Source organism: Petaurus breviceps, unplaced genomic scaffold (genome assembly GCF_028583685.1).
Source record: "Petaurus breviceps papuanus isolate PSGF00001 unplaced genomic scaffold, PetGlider_PUasm1.0 91041, whole genome shotgun sequence".
Lineage (NCBI taxonomy): Eukaryota > Metazoa > Chordata > Mammalia > Diprotodontia > Petauridae > Petaurus > Petaurus breviceps.
The window spans coordinates 24807125-24812417 of record NW_027187400.1 but is presented as its reverse complement, the minus strand read 5'-3'; positions in this window follow the sequence as shown (position 1 = coordinate 24812417).

Here is a 5293-nt window from a genome sequence, read left to right as displayed (position 1 = left end):
TCTCTCTCTCTCTCTCTCTCTCTCTCTCTCTCTCTCTGTCTCTGTCTGTCTGTCTGTCTGTCTCTCTCCTCTCTCTCTGTCCCTGTCTCCCTCTCTCTCTGTCCCTGTCTCCCTCTCTGTCTCTCTGTCTGTCTCTCCTCTCTTCTCTTCTCTCTCTATCACTCTCTGTCTCTGTCTCTTCTCTCTCCTTTCTCTCTCTCTCTCTGTCTCTTTCTGTCTCTCTCTCTATCTCTGCCTCTGTCTCTGTCTCTCTGTCTCTGTCTCTCTCTGTCTCTCTCTGTCTCTGTCTCTCTCTCTCTCTCTCTCTCTCTCTCTCTCTCTCTCTGTCTCTCTCTCTCTCTCTCTCTCTCTCTCTCTCTCTCTCTCTCTCTGTCTCTCTCTGTCTCTCTCTCTGTCTCTCTCTCTGTCTCTCTCTCTCTCTCTCTCTGTCTCTCTGTCTCTCTCCCTCTCCCTCTGTCTCTGTCTTCTTACTGATTTCAGCTTCCTCATCCCTGGGAGGCAGGAGAATTGAAGGCTACCCACATCTTCCCTCTCCTGCTGCTTTGGGCTTAGAGCTGAGCACGAGCTAGATTCCCTCTGTAAAAATCCAAAAATACAGTATGCCTTCCCCAGACTATGCCCAGATGTTGTTTCGGCACTTAGAATAATAACTCACATCCCTAAAGCACTTTAAGTTTTCCGAAATACTTTGCTCACAATAATCCCTTGAGATGATAATAACTAACATTTATGTAGCAGACGCTATACTAAATGCTTTACAAAGATTGTTTCACACAACAACATTGGGAGGTCAGTGCTATTATCTTCATTTTACAGATGAGGAAACTGAGGCAGATGTGCCCAGGGTCCAACAATATTGTATCTGAGGTTGGATTTGAATTTAGGTCTTACTGAATCCAAGTCCAGTTCTCTATCCACTGAGTCACCTAACTGCCTCAAATAAGAAGCACTATTTCCATTTTACAGCTGAAGCAATAGAGGCTGAAAGGAGGGATACTCTGGTTCAACCCACACCCAGGAACTTACTGCTACCAACTCTCCCCATTGTTAAATTTTTCAGTATGAGCATTTCTCACATGCAGCTGGGAAGCAAGGCTTGATTTATTGTTTTATTCATTGTCTGGACTTTAGAAAGTGATAGAGATCATTTTAGCAATGCAGATACAACAACTCAAAGGTATGTCCTGTGTACATTTTCTCCCCCAGACAGCTAGTAGTTAAACATTTACCAGCACATACTTGCATACCCAAAATAGAATTTCATCTCCAACACCCTCAATAAGGGGTCAAGTGTTGCAAGGCCTCCAGAGAGGAAGAACCCAGCACCTTTTGGGATAGTCCAATCTACTTTTGGGCAGCTCTCATTTTTGTGAGTTTTTTCTAATATCAAGCAACAACAATAATGAGGAGGAGGATAGTGGTGGTGATGGTGATGATAGTGATGATGGTAGTGGTGGTGATGATGGTGATGATGGTGATGATGGTGGTGATAGTGATGATGGTGGTGGTGATGATGATGATGATGATGATGGTGGTGGTGGTGATGATGATGATGATGATGGTGGTGGTGGTGATGATGATGGTGATGATGATGATAGTGATGATAATGGTAATGATGATGATAGCGATGATGGTGATGATCGTGATGGTGATGATGATGATGATAGCTAGCCTTTACATAGAGCTTCAAGGTTTGCAAAGCCTTTTCCATAGTAAACTCTGTCTCCTTGCAGCTTCCATACCTTGCTCCTCTGGAGCCAAGAAGAACAAGTCTGAATCCCTCTTCCAGGCGATAGATAGCCCTTCAAATATTTGAACACAACTATAATGAATAACCTTCTCCTGGTCAAGTATCCCAGGTTCCTTTAGTTGATCTTCACAAGATGAAACACTGGAGACTTTCACTATCTTGGTTGCCCTGATATTTGTCCAGTTTAATCTAACATTTACTAAGCACTGACTATAAGCAAAGCACTATGTTAAGTCCTGGGGATCCAAAGACTAAAACAAAACAGTCCCTGCCCTCAAGAAGCTTATATTCTAAGGGCTTGGGGTGGGGAGGGAATACAGTATGTATATAGGTAAGGAGATGCCAGGTAATTCTAGGAGGGAGAGAGAGGAAGATCAGTAAAGGCTTCACATAGGATAAGAATTCTTAATCTGAAGTCCATGAACTTTAATGGGAAAATAATGATGATGATAATGATACAATTTCACATTATTTATATTTTACTACATTATTATTATTTCAAGATCATTGGCTTCCTTTATAATCCTCTGTATTTTATTTTGTGCATTTAAGAACATGGTTCTGAAGAGGGGTCCATGGGCATCACCAGAGGGACTACAAGGGAGGTCCAGGGCACAGGTTCAGAATCTCTAATATAGAAGGTGGCACCTGAACAGAGCCTTGAAGGAAAGCAGGGATGCTGAGAAGCAAAGGAGAAGAGGGAGAGTATTCCCAGTCTTCGAGCAAAGGCTGAGATGATGGAGGAGGGAGATTTGCTCCATTCTAGGCTTCCTTGCATGGCCCCTGATGCTTCTTCCAATTCCCAGAGCCTGGCAATCTGCTAGGGTCCGAACTCTCCCTGACACTGCCTTTTGGGTGAGGAGAATGCAGGCCTAGCGGGGAGCAGCCCCTGCCTAATGGCCTTCGAGGCTCTAATCTCCCTAAGCCTCTCTGTAGCTCTGTCACTAGCAGGTATTAGCTAATCCTTCCACATCCCTGTGGAGGGGGGCAGTCCAGAATCCCCTTGTGTTTCCAGCCTGGAACTCCTGGAAAGAGGCCACCTCCACAAGCCTACATGCTCCCTGACAGATAGGAGGACAGAGCCAGAGAAAGCGGACTGGTCACAGCAAGGGCAAGCCCAGGCCTGATGGCTACAGCTGTTCATCTGAAAAATCTTCAGCATGAGCTCCACCCAGGGCCTATCCCAGGAAAAGGGGGACTTTGGGTCCCCTACCAGCTTCTCTGGCTCGTCAAGGGAGTCACTTGAATGTTCTATGCTTGGCTTTCTAGTAGGCTTTGACCCCGTGTGACAGGAAGCTGCTCTGTGGTGGCTATTTGCCCCCAGGGAATGAGCCTTGGCCTTCAGCCCAGCATCTGACCTCTAACCAGGGGGAAGGGGAGTAAAGAGCCAGGGGTGGAAACACAAAATCAGAACCATTGATTTCAGAACATAGACTCACAGACAGGGCTCCTTCTCCTCTATGGCCTCAGTAAACCTCTCCCTAAATTCTGCCTCTTGATATATGAAACCAGAGGTCCCAGAGTACACATGCAGAGTACTGGATTGGGAAACAGGGGGTTTGGACCTGGGTTCAGATTCTGACTTTTTCACTTGCCATCTGTGGCAGCTCAGACAAAGCACTCCACCTTTCTGGGCCTCGGTTTCTCCATCTGTAAAATGAGAGTCTGGATTGGATGTCTTCTGGGATCCCTTCCAACTCTAAATGATACTGTGATGTCCGGGGCTCAGAGAAAGGCCACGTCCTCATGGGTAGGATGCTGCAATGAGATGTTTCTTTATGGCATATTATAATAAGGATTCCTTTAACATGATACTACGCTATGTTACATAGGCTGGATTTTATGGCTGCTAAGGGCCCCTTCCAGTGCTTAAATTCTGTGATTGTATGAGTAAAGGGAAGAAGGAAAGGATTAGAATCATAACTGGGGAACGGTGACTGGCCTTCTGGCCCCGGGTACCAGGCCAAATTTTGCCACAAAGAAACAAGTGAGCACCCAGTTAAGAATAATTATTTAAAATAGTAAGCTACCAGATGGGAAGGGAAGGGGACAAGCACTTATTAGGCACCCACTTTGGAACAGGACCCACGCTAAACACTCTGTAGATTTGATCTCTGCAACAACCTTGGGAGGTGGGTGCTATTATTAACTCCATTTTATGAGTGAGGAAACTGAGGCAGAAAAAAGGTTAAGTGACTTGCCTGAAGTCATGCAGTTAGAAAGTTTCTGAGGCTAGATTTGAACTGAGGTCTCCTTGAACACACGCCCAATGCCCTACCCACTGCACCATCCACTAGACAGGAGTGGGGAACTCCGATCGAGGCCACATGTGGCCCTGATAGAGGGACCTTAGAAACCACTCAGCAAACCCCCCTCATTTTATAAATGGGAATGTGGCTTCCCCAGGAGGTTAAAGGGCTTTCCAAGGTCACAGAGGGAACAAGTAGTAGAATCAAGGTCCATTGGCTCCAAAACCAAAGCCAGTGGTTGTTCCATTCCACTGTGCTGAAGGGATTTTTGTCTTGGTAGATCCTCAGGTGCTGGGCAGCTCAGTACTTCCTCCTTAAGGAAGCCAACAGAAGTCTGTGTGGAAGTGAGTTCAGCACCCAAGCTACTACTCTCCCTTAGCAAGCTGATGGGGTCACTAGCTACAAACCCAACGAGGGGTACTGCTGCTGTGTCATTCAGGCTGATCCCTGGGACTCACTAAGCTTCACCCAATAGCAATGAAAACTAAGATGAATATGGTCCCTGATCCATCAATAGGAAGAAAACAAGGGTTTATTTATTTATTGCTTTTTTGGAGGGCAATTGGGGTTAAGTGATTTGCCCAAGGTCACACAGCTAGTAAGTGCTAAGTGTCTGAAGCCGAATTTGAACTCAGGTCCTCCTGACTCCAGGGCCAGTGCTCTATTCACTGCACCACCTAGCCGCCCCCTGAACATAAGGGTTTATTAAATGCCTACAAGGTTCCAAGCACTGTGCTAAGCACTTTACGTCTATTATGTTGACCTTCATAACAACCCTAGGAGATAGATGCTATAATTATCCCTGTTTTACTATTGAGGAAACCGAGGCAAGCAGAGGTAAAGTCATTTGCCCAGGGTTACACAGCTAATATTTTATTTTATTTTTAATTTACAGGATAAAACAAGCATTTCCGTAACAGAGTACAATAAAAAAGACGATTGTACATGTAATTGCAAATCTACCACATGCAACTCGCTTTTCCTTTTAAATACAAAACGAATCATGTAAATTTCTTTTTTTCTTCCCTCTCCCTTCCCCTCCCCTATCCTAGAGACGGCTACCATTAGAAACAAATAGGCACATCTATGCAAAATTGTTCTATACATACTTCTATTTGTCATTCCAATCTCTGGATGCAGATAGCTTCTTTCTTCCTATGTCCTTTATAGTTAATTTGGTTATTTATAATAGTCAAAATAACTTATTTACTCAAAGTCATTCTTAAAAACATTGGTGTTACAGTATACAGTGTTCTCTTGGTTCTGCCCATTTTGCTCTTCATTATTTTGTGCA